This window comes from Corvus moneduloides, chromosome 3 (genome assembly GCF_009650955.1).
Source record: "Corvus moneduloides isolate bCorMon1 chromosome 3, bCorMon1.pri, whole genome shotgun sequence".
NCBI lineage: Eukaryota > Metazoa > Chordata > Aves > Passeriformes > Corvidae > Corvus > Corvus moneduloides.
In genome coordinates, this window is record NC_045478.1 from 5,097,166 (window position 1) to 5,109,843 (window position 12,678).

Below are 12,678 nucleotides of genomic sequence, written 5' to 3' on the forward strand. Positions count from 1 at the left end.
CTTCACATGGTACATCTGTCTGCACATTTTATACAGGTATAAAACAACCAAAATCAAGAGTCAAGGCTTTGGATGCACCCAGCATTGCTGATGATGCAGCTGACTTCAGCAGGGGCCATTAACTTAATGCTGAGCACTTTTGCCTCAAATAAAACAGCTCAATACAACTATTTTGGGAGAAAATGCAGGCATAGGACTCAGGCACTTTGGAAACCTATTCTAGGCTTCATCTCTTCCTGTGACAAGGAACAAATCAGAACATTATTTGATGATACTACTTTTCCACTTAGCAAGCACTATTAGTATAATAATCTACTAAAAATATAAAGAACAGGAAAGGCAGAAAGCATTGGCAATGCAATCTGCTGTTGCTATTATTATTTTATTATATAGGTATTAATTTTGGATTTGATCCCCAGGAAATGAAATTTAGAAGCACAGATACTAATGGCAAGACAGTTTATCCAGTTCATTCTGGAAAGTTCAAGAGCAGCAAAGTGTGAGACAACAGCTATTAGGCATTATCTCCAATAACTCCTGAAACATAGGTGAACTTATGGACAATTAGATCAAATTCAGTGCCTGTCTTTGAAAACAGGGGGGAAAAGAGGCCTTTGACACTTGAGTTGGCTCAACATAAATTCCTAGGACAACTCTTAAAATCTTAAATATTTTTTCTTCATTAAAATGGAGCCTAAGAATTGTTGTATCTCAATTTGTAAATTCACATAAAATTACAAAGCGTATCTGAGAAGAATTTGCAAGAACAAATCAAGACAAATTAAATATCTGTATGCAATATCCAGTTTAATAAATTTTTGACATTGTTTTATCTGAGTTTCTCATGTATAATCTAAAGCAACATATGAACAGGACTACAGTAAAGTGGTTCTGCTGCTGTTCATAATCACAAAGCAGTTAGTAATTGTCACAGTGAAAGTGGAAAAATAGATCCAGTAGTTTTCTTCAAGTATCTGATCTGGCTCTGTACAATGTATTCATTAATGACTTGAATCCTGTACCAGGCTTGTAATTTCCAGAAAGGTTATAGTTAATCCTGGTTTGAATTTGGGAGTGGACAGATGAACAGTTTGCTAATCTTTGCTACTCATCCCTTTACTGTAATACAACCCGGATGATTATGGCAAGGAATAAAATTTTAATTTTTTTTATTTTAAATAGAGTATGCAATGCTACCCAAATACAGGGTTTGGGGCTTATTCTGCAAAGTATTTGCTCTGTCCATTCATTATATTCTGAATAAACACAACTGGTTTTCTACGCTGCAATACTTTTCCCCTGAGATTTCCAGGGCAGTCTTCAGAGCCAACCAGTTTTGCAAACCCCTCACAGATTTTTAAAGCTGAAGGGAATCATTTTCATTATGCAGCCTTATCTCCAGCCTAATACACGAAGTAGACGAATACACAAGAAACAGGTTCAAGACATCTGAATTTTTTTTTAAAGAGCAGTAATTATCTGTAACTCATGTATTTATCTTCCTCTCAGGCCACCACCCTGGAATCTTCTTCTGCCATTTCCAATTTACTGAACTGGGCATGGATTTAAGCCATTGCTGACCCTGGAAGAAAACCACAGCTAAGCCACAGACTGGTTTAGATTTAGGCCAGGGAGTTCAGGCTCCAACTTGAAATGTGGAGGTCAAACTTCAGTAACCAGAAATAATCTTCAGAGCTTTAAAATGGCTGGGATCCAAGGATCCAGCTTTCTCCTTGATTTGATAAATGCTGCGCTGAAGTAAATCCTGGAGGATTTGTGTGCTTTTTGCATATCTGGAGGTATTCAACATCTTAGTCAGATTCTAGCAAAAACAAGCCCTCCCTGGCACTGAAGCTGCCAAGCTGGACATCTTTGGAGAGGTGGAGATGGGATTTAGTGCCATGTAACTGTGATGGGCAGACGCAGGAGGTACCAGAGCCCTGTCCCTCTGTCTATTTGCCACAAGAAGTTGTAAGACACCGATCATGCTCTCACATTTTCCACATGCAGGGAAGTGGAGAGGTCTGATGGCTTTCAGCTCTCACTCCCTTTTACATCCTTGTGATCACAACAGAGAAGATAAAGAAGCAGCAAGAGTATTTTATGTTTAGGGCAGGTTTTAAGTATGAAGGTGGGCAGCAGTATTTTTGGGACATCTGTGAAAAAGGGGAAAAATAACCCTTCTGTGTGAATCCTGGTGACGGGCAGCCTACAGCAAGAGAAATCCCCATTCCCCTCCATTCCTCATCATCCCTCCTGCCTTCCCACAAATTTCTCCCTGGTTAAAGTGCTCACTGCAGGCAAGCAGGGTCTCAAATTTATGTCTCATCTGAGCTGTAGCTCTTCCGAGCACGATAATGCTCAGTTAACACAATACCCTAACACTAGATCAGGTATCATCTGAGGGGGAAAATGTGCCACCTCTGGAGGCACAAATACAACTTCCTCAGCACCTGGGTGTTCTTGGAGAGCTCTTACTTACTAATTTGTTTTTTAATATATATAGCTATTCAATAATGGCGGAAGGGGCCGCTGGGTCTGGGAAGAAAATAAGAAACCTTAGCTGAGCATGGCTTTGGAATGGATATCCAGAGTAACATGTCACAAGAGGCTCAGAAAACTCAAACCCTGCTGGGATTTGTTTTCTTCACTGAGTAAATTATGTGACATGGAGGGAGAGTCCTGCAAGAAACCTAAGTCGGGGATTCCAACTTCAAGTCAAGGGGACAGCATGGAAAAACAAACCTAGGTATGAGAAACCTCCTCTGTTTTCAGCTACAGGTTTGAAGATACCTTGGCTCTCCCCAGCCTCTGACACGAATTGCTTTGGTTTTCTGGCTTCCTGCAGAGTTTGATATGAGAGACAGAGCCTCTACCCCAAAGGAGAAGCTCTGCTCCCTGTTATTCTTGCCTCTCTCAAATCCTTTTGCTGTGTGTCCACACACACTGCAGAACAGCAAATCCACTGCAGTAAACCCAAAGCACCTTCTGGGAAGATACCGATTTTTCCCATAATCTGTTTCCTCTCCAGACTCAAACAAGGAAGTGAAAAACCAAGGAAAATATAAAAATCAGTCAGCCTTGCTGTGGATACACACTTGGGACTCCCCAAGCCTTAAGTGGGATGTGTGTTTGTGCATATCTGAAGCCATAATAAGATCCTTTGGTTGTTGTGAGATGAGCTTGCACTGCAGAGCTTTAATCCAGAGTCAGTTCTGGATGCAAACCATCAAATTATCCAAATAATACAAAAATTTTTGCTTTGGCTAATTACACAGCTAGAAACCTGTGAGAAGGTTTCCATAGTCTGGAGGTGTTTGAGGCAAGGAGCTGCTTACCAGTACTGGTGATGTGGGAGAAGGAAGGGAGAGCCTTGTTCTTGATTGCCTCTGGACCTCCCATTTTACCCATGACTGGAGGGAGAAATGCTGTGCTGCCAAAAATGTTCTTCACATTCAATTCCATCTTAAAATGGGATACAGCAGCCCCCTCTAAAACACAGAGAAAAACTCATCTAAATGCTTTCAGCCCCCTCAAGGTTCAGTTCAAGGCTTTGACAAAGACTTTGGGTCACTTCTGATTTCATCCAACTCTATTTGACCAGCCCTAATTGCACCAGCACATCTGGAAATGCTACACTAAGGCCCTGCCAGCACTTTCATTATAAACCCTCCTGTTCTCATGGGTTTGTAACTTTTTCTGAAGAAGAAAAAAATAAGGGAACAGTAGAAGGGATGAAACTTGATATAAAAACTTCTTAGCTTGGGAACAATTTTTGTATGTGTGTTGCAATATTTCAAGAAAATCAAATCAACCCATTTTGAAAATGACAAAAGAATTCATAGGAAGGGGTGGGAAGGTAGAAGAGCATTTTCTTGAGGTTTTTTTTTTCTTTGCCTGAAGCACATAGGAAAAAATATTGCAGCTATAAACCATTTCTCAACTCTGACCTGTGGCTTGGCTGGGATTAAATGCTTTGGATGACTCTTTCAAAGGACAGAAAAGAAAAAGAATGTTTGCTCACAGCACCTGCTTAGAAATGACTCTGAGGGACAAAAAACATCAGTATATCCCATTATTTGGTGCAAGGTGATATGAATGGTTGGAAACTCTGGGAGCATCTGGGATCTCTACTGCTTAAAAAAGGAGTGGGCTTGTTTAGTAGCACTATTTCTCAGAGGAATCACTGTGGCAAGATTCCTCCAGACATGGAGAGAAGCACTGAGCTCTCTTTCCAGACAATCCTTCCTGAGGTTTACTCCAAAGCCCCTGGCTGAGGGAAGGTCCCACTCACCAAAGCCTGCTTGTGGTGAACACTGAATATATCCACAGGGTGACACTAATCCTGAGGTGAAGATAAATACAAACACCTATGAATAGGCCACATCATCACATTGTAGGTAATGGAGATGTATTTCACAGCATGAAATGGATTGGCTAAACAAGAAAAACACAGAGGGGCTGGGTCCTGCAGGACATTAGGAAGGCACTGATGAGATACTTCAGAGAATCATAAAATGGTTTGGGTTGGAAGGGACCTTAAATTTATTTCCAACCCCCTGCCACGGGCAGGACACCTCAAGTGGCACCAAGCAGCTGAATCACATAATACTTCATATATTTACTGCAAGCTGAAGCACTTACTGGACTTCAGTGTTTCCACAATGACTTTGTGCCCTCTAACTGCAGTGGGAGCTCAAGCACCTCCACCTCTCTACCTAGAATTATCCAGAGCCTCCATCCAGCACTCTGCATCAGGAACCACATAGTCAAGGAACAATTCTCATTCCTTGGTCTTGAGAAGCAGGAGAAAGGAGCACAGTATTTTTCCTGTGCCCACTACACTGACACAGCACAGTTATTACTGCAGCTGACCCTTGATCCATATATCAGGTTCAGCTCCATCTAAAACACATGAAGGTATATCTGAATTCTTGCATTGTTCCAAGTTACGGGGCAGATTGTAACCCAGGTTGGCTGAAGATAAGTGGCATAAGAAGTTATTTGCAAGTGACCCTCTCTCTCTATTGATTATTGACAGCCCTCCTGCCTGGGAGACAAAGGTCCAGCTGAATACATTCTCTGTTCCATCTCTTCATGGTTGTCCAGACACACAGTGGCTGTAACAGAACCTTGAATGTGTGGAGCACCAAATTTGGGTGTCTTAGCCTGGAGCTTATTAAAGTTAGTGATTTTGTGGAGATGACTTCCAATCCTCATCCACAGCATCCATCAGCTCCCTCAGCATAGCATCAGCCTCTATGTTACATTATATCACATTTGCAACAAACACAGCCAGCTGTGGCAGGTCAGCCGTCACATGGCAGCTTGCAAAAGGGCAATCATTTGCTTGTGTCCCTGAGTCACAACCCTTAAACAGATCAGATGCAAATATGCAATTTGTATTCCCACCAAATCAAAGGCACTTAAATTCTAATGTAGGTTGATAAGAACTTGATGGAAGAAGGAAGTTTTTATTACAGTTTTTTAAGCCTGTCTCTTGTCTAGATGGAGCTGAAAGCACTGTGGAAGCATACTGGGAATTGTATTCATTACACAAACCAGCCTGGCTAAAATCAGAACCCTATTGTCATGTGTTCACCTGGGTGAGCCAAGTTGGAAACTGTGGGTTTGGTGACAACCGTTGCACAGGTACAAAACTATTTACTTCTGGAATAATAGTCACAGTTCAAGTCACCTGTGATCAGAAAAGATGAACTGGAAATCACGTGGTACAGAGAAGAGCACTGGGAACATCTAAGGAATGTGGAACTTCATACACCGGAGGAGAGGCTTGTTTTAAGTATCAGAACGGAAGCTGAAAGTTGATATGACTATTTAAATTACAGGACAATTTTGGCATGAGGACAAATGGGTACTAACTGTCCATGAATAAATTTCAGATGGACATTATGAAGAGTTTCAAACTGTCAGAAGAGTGAGGGCTTGAAGCAGCCTTCCCATAGGAGTAGTTATGGTAAGAAACCTAACCCCATTTATGAAGGAACACACCAAATTTATGAAGAGATTGCATTACATGGGAGGCTGAGGTAGCATGTGGCTGAATTGGTTGATCCACAAGGCTCCGATCAGGCTACCTCCGAGAAAATTTTAGAATTCAATTTTCAAATGTCCTTTATACTTTCTGTATGTAATACTGAATGTAGAAATACTTTCACTCTGCAGCTAAGCCCTCTATTGTGCTATTTCCACCTTGAACAAATAAAGGAAGTAATTGGAAAACCACAGGAAAAGCTGATTCTGTGGCATTACAGACATGAAAATAGAAAGATAAGGTAAAAGAAATCAGTCCATGTGCATTCATGGGGTGATTAACACCCTCTGTAAGATTGTGGTATTAGACCCTCAGGAACACCTATTTTTATTTTATCTACCTAGACCTGACCAGTGTGTGCCAGATTCACATGTTATACACGGGGAATGAGCACAAGAATTAATGCGCAATTCAAAGCATGCCAGCGGCAGGCAAAGCAGCACAGAGGAAAAATACTTGGTAAATAATCAAATAAGCTAGTTCCAGAAATGAAGGTATTATATCTGTATTAGCCCAGGGCTGAGCCCAGGACAGTTGTCTAGAATTAGTCATTCTGGAATGGGACCCAGTTCACTTAGATCCCAATTTTGTGACAGACAACAAATCAGTCCATATATTTTCCTGAATTGCTCATTATACAGTCCGTAAGTTCATTAAATGCACCTTTATTAAATCAGAATTTTTCTGGACTGTTATATGTACCAATCAAATTCTGTTCTGATCCACATTCTAAGCTTTCCCAAGCCTACACGATTTTCTTTGTCTTCACCAAAGTTTTCTCAAGAGGGCTTTAGAGCCAGAGGTAACAGAGATGGGGCAGTGTCTTCCTTCTAAGAACTTAAAAGCTGCAGTTCTAAAATAAGTTCTCTCTCTGTGGTTCTTATACACACCTCTTGAAGGCAGGTACTGGAATTTTTCAGCAGGAAACACACAGACTGAGCAGACTGAGTTTTGGGTTCCCCACCTCCCAGGTCCTACAGGATCCTGAATCTATGTAAATCCTTTTGTCTCTACATATCTCAGCAGCTTTCTCCACAACTGAGCATCATCTGTGGCTTAAACAGCCCCTGAAAAAAAAGTTTTCAGGTTACTTAGAGACTTCAGCTCAAAGCAACAGACTGTCCTGGGCCTGCACAACAAGAAAATTGACACCTTTAGAAATAAAACAGAGAGGATGGTAAGCTAAATCAAAAGCATGAATGTACAAACTAGAATGTAAAAGACCATTCAGATTGGATTTGGCCTCTGGCCATTGCTTCCCAGTTTTACTCTGACAGCTTTGCTGCCTGAGCATTACTCAGGAACAAGATCCAGGAAGCAGCACAGTCAAACTGGGTTGTTCCATAAAAGACTTTTCTTTTTTAATCTGTCTCTTTTGCCACTTTGGTCTACTCTAGATCATGATGTAAGGTTTCTATTTATTTAACGAACATGCTCATCAGCATTTATCATACACAGCTACATCCACTGGCCAGCAAAGTGCTAAGGACCTTCATAAAACTGTGAAGAACTTACAACTCACCATGTCACTTCTCATCTGCCTCCAAAAATTCCATCCATTTTGTCAGACATGACTTTCTGTTCCAGAAACTCTCCCCATTCCTTTATATCAGCTCATATTTTTCCAGATGTTTTGTGATCTCATCCTCTGCTAATGTCTCCAAGACCTTGCCTACTGTCAAAATCAAACTTTATTGCAAGCCTGCAACTCCCTGATTTCACCTTAGTCCTCTTCGTATGGAATGGGTTTACATTTGCATAGTTCTTGTCCCTTAGTACTCTTTCTGGTTACAATGAGCTCCTAAGTTTTCTTTAGCTGACCATTATCCTCTTCCATCATCTCTTTCATGAGTTTCAGGTGTGACCAGCTGAGTCCTACAGCTGTCTTCTCTTCCTGGTGAATTTTTTAACCTTCTTTTTTTAAAGAATGATCTTCAAATTGCTTTGGCTTTCAGAATCTTTTGTTTTAATTTCTGGCACTGTATTTTGTTTCTTCCTGGAGACCTACTTATCACTGATGGTAGAGACCTAAGGCTGAAGTAATGATGATACATTAACTAAGACAATCCACAGACTGACCATTGTTTATAGAGCTTTTTATGTCCAGACAAGACTGGTAGTGATAAAAGATAATTAATATCAGGTGTCTTCTTGCTACTTCATGTGCCAGTGAAAAACTGCTCTGTTTACTGAAATTTTTATCTGGAATATAAGACCTGGCAAATTTTGCTCAGAAGTTCTGTGGTTGTGTGCTGGAAGAACGTGTTCATGTGGATGAGATGGTCACAACTAAGGGATCAGTAGTTGCAAATCAGTTAATTTGTCCACCATTAATGTCTACAAGGAAATGGAGTAACAGATTTGCATTGAGACATTCCTCTCTTCTAATCATGGAGATGAGAAGATTTGGGCCAGTCCTGGGGCTAGATGAGTGATTTGAGTCCAAGCATCTTGCAGTCCTCTAGGATCCCCAATAGATGTCACTCACTTTGGAAACATGTTGCAGAATATGATAATAATTAAACCCATGGGGATACAAAATGGCTTCAAAAATGCTTAAAATTTAACAAATTTTATGGCCCATTTGTAATTCATCCTGTCAAATTTTGTGGACAAGATGTATTTCCATTTTAAGATTATGTGCAGTATTAAAAAACACAGTTACAGTTACATAAAACTTATACTATTTTTTTAATAGAGGAAAAAAAAATCTCATTTTAAAGCCAAAAGCTGACAGTCTAGTTGTTGAGTGGGCTTATAATTCTTCAAACCAGGCAAGGACCCCTTTTCATCAGGCCAAAGAGAGGCTTTGCAGTGAAAATGGTTTGACTGGGTGCAGGGATCCTTGCCTAAAGAGTGACCAGCTGGATGGAGGATCTGTACAAAGCTCTTGTTTTCTCTGTCCCTCTTCCTTAACTAACTGTGGGTTTAGCTCTTCATGGGCTCAGTTTAGCGTATTTCCTGTGGTTCCAAAGATGAGTAAATTAAAGGTAGGGAGATTGCCTTACAATGAGAGAGCATAAATATTTTTTATATTCAAGCACTCCATGTATTTAACAGAACCTGAATTCCCCCCCTCCAAGATTTTAGTCACACATAGGTGGTTACCACTCTTTTGTCATTGCTTTGTTCTCTCAGGAGAAGAGAGAACAATTTTGGGCCATTGGGGTCACATGGAGTCTGATGATGCAAATTCAAGTCTACCTAGTAGAGTTGGACAATTCACAGGGGCTGAAATCCTGAACCAGAGGATTTAGGGATCACAACTCTCAGAGATGTAGGGCTATGTTTGATTCATTGCTGCTCTGCTTTGTAGGAAATTTCCACAAGGACTTGCACAAGGATTTTTTGTTTCTTTGTTTATACTCCTCCTCTCCACCCAAACAGTCCGAGGTTCCTAATATAACTTTGATGTTCCTAATATAACTTTGAGGTTCCTAATATAGCTTTGACTCAGCTTCCTATTCCACCTGAAAAGTGGGAATAATGGCACTGTCCTCCTTAATTGGTTTGATTTAAAACAAATGCACTAAGGACTTCAGGCTGCCACTTAAGATAATGGAGGTTGGTGGCAATTTGGTACCAATAGTCATAAAAAAACAGTAGATGGGACCCCACAAGCTTTGAGATTTTAGTAAATTATTTGAACAGTTTAGATTATTCTACCACTCAGATCAGTGACAGAGTTTCCTTGGTCAGCAGTAGGATAAGAATTGTGTAACAGATGAGTGTCCTTGAATGAGAGCTCCATACATCTCCATGCATTAGCCATTTGTAGCACGTGAGTTATACACAGAGTTGAAACTGGTGATGACTTCCCTTCTCGCTGAGTTTGTGCGAACATTTCCTGAGGCTTTCAGTTTTACCACAATAGAAGGCTTTTAAAGCTTGAATGGGGATAACTTGAATTATTAGCATCAGTCCCCCAGCCCAACCACAAGCATGTCTGAGCAGCTCTTGCTGATAACACACTGCAACAACTACATTTTCCTCACACAAACCCATAAAATAAGCTGATACTCATGATCACCACCAAGTAGGAAATCACTGGTTTGATGGGACTGCTGCCCCCAAATAACCTTTCAGTGTCTTCCCTCCATTTTTAGCCTGACCATTTCAACACACAGTGCAAGCAATTTCTCAGTGAAACCACAGGTTAACAGCTGTTAACCACTTTGTTAACAGGTGCTGATGGCACCTGAGGTCGGTGGAGTCAGTGTCTCTCTGCAGTGACTAACAGCAGCAAGTTTGGTGCTCTGTTACTGCACTTCATGTGGGAGGGTTTCTTCACACTCGTGGCATGCAAGAATGGCTCTGGAAGCCAACCCACTGGTTTTACCCTGGCTTTCAGCACTGCACAGCCAAAGAGACCCCACAAGTACAGGAGAGCAGATCATAAAACAGAGACTTCATTTCCTTCCACACATGAGCAGAGCAATGCTCCATCCCAGCTGAAGGTTAGCAGGATGTTTATAACTCAGTGAAATTTATACTTCCTTGACCGATACTAACTCTCCTCCAGTTTCTTTCAGTGGCCAGCCATGGCATTCTCCTCCCATACGTACACAGGCCATCAGGAAATGCTGACTAGTCCTTGAGGAACCTCACTGCTACACCCCCTCCTGGCCCAGCAGTTCCTTTTTTGGTATTCAGTTATCTCCCCATTACTTTTCCTGTCCAAATTCCTCCACCTGAGCTTGCATCTTCTCACATGGCTTGACATGAAAGCTGTCAATGAAGACTTGGCAGATTTCTCAGTTTAGGCTTGAGCCAAGCACAGAAATCTGCTCAAGGAGCCAGCCCAGGTTTGCTGAAGGCTACCATACATTTATATGAACCTCTGGGTCCACACAGCTAAGGACACCAAGAGACAGGTTGTAGCCACAAAAGTCACCCATGATTTGTCATTCCTTTCCTGCAGAGGTTTCCACATACAATTCCAGATTTCACAGAATCATTAAGGTTGGAAAATACCTCTAAAATTTTGGAGTTCAACCATTCACCACCATATCCACCACTAAACCATGTCCCCAAGCACCACATCCACATGCCTTTTGAACACCTCCATTGATGGTGATTCTACCAGTTCCCTGGACAGCATATTCCAAAGACTGACCAGTCTTTCAATGAAGAATTTTTTCCTAATATCTAATCTAAACTTCTCCTGGTGCAGCTGGGAAATCTGTCTTTCATTTTCACTGAGAAGTCTAAGAGAGGGTTTTCATATTTGAATATTTTTTTCTTTTCTCTTTTCTCATTCTTCTCCAACAAAAGAAAATAATGTATTTTTCAGTCAATCAATTTCTTCTTAAAAAACTTTTCCTTTTTTTTCCCCAAGTAGACCCTCTAATAATCATCATTACAATGAGCATTTTCTTCTGTCTTAAAAAAATGATGGATAATGTTGCATTTACAAAAATTTCTGCAGTACTGCTACAAAAACAGGGGGACTAACAGGAACAACTGAATAGGTTTAAGTCTCAGCAAGACACAGCATCCATAATGCAAAAAACCAAGGGAAAAAGTACATGCCACTGTAAGGTTTAACTTCAAGAATGAAGCCACTTGAAAATGAGAAGGTCAGAAGTTCTTTTAAGAAATAGAAAGGCACAGCTAAAAGGCTCAAATGACAGCACTTTCTATGGAGACTGTTAAAAATGAGGTACTATAATGATTTACAATACTGATCAACTAAAATTCTTCCTAAAATTTTCTCTGATTTTATCTCATTTTAAAAGATAAGAAGTTTTTTTTTTATAAAAGGTGGGAAAAAGAGAAGAGGATACTATATTAGGTTAAATATGAAACATTAATAAAGCAGGACAAGAAATAATTTGAGGAAACCCCTGCCAAAACCATTAAAAAACACCTAAAGAAAAATGTTCTAAATAATTTTATTTGAACCTGTCAGAGAGCTCAAAGAAATAACAATTGATTCAAAGAAAAGACACTTGTCAGACAAGATAAGACACAGCAGAAAACTCGACATTTCTTTGTCAAGAAGCAGTGAAAGGTTCTTGCAACAAAACATTCCTCTGTGTTGGGTTAAGCTCAAAAACTGTGTCAAGATGTAGGGTTATTAGCAGAAATTTTAGAACAAGCCAATAAAATGTAACAGTAAGAAATGGCCAAGATCAGATGTCATTCACTCATGAGTTCTGAAGAGATTCACTCCCAAAACAGCAAACTTATGAATTGTGATATGGGATCCAACACTTATATAGGACCCTGTGCTAGAGGAGAAGACTAGAGCAGCCATAAAATTATCTTCAAAAGCTACAAACATCATCTTGGGAATGTCAGATTATATTCTAACTTCTCTTTAATACACGTTGGTAGACATTGTGTTAAATTTCCCTGGAAACATTCAAGGTCAGATTGGACAGGGCTCTGAAGAACCTGACCTTGTGGAAGGTGTCCCTGTTCATCACAGGAGATTTGGACTGGATGACCTTTAAAAGTCCCTTCCAACCCAAACCATTTTGTGATTCTGTGAAATAGCAGAATTTGTAGACAGTAGATCTGACAAATGAACACAGCATCCCATTTCTCAAAAGTCAGGAATCATAAATTTATTAGAAATCTCTGAAGGAATAAAAGGGGCTGTAGAGTTTGGGAAGCCA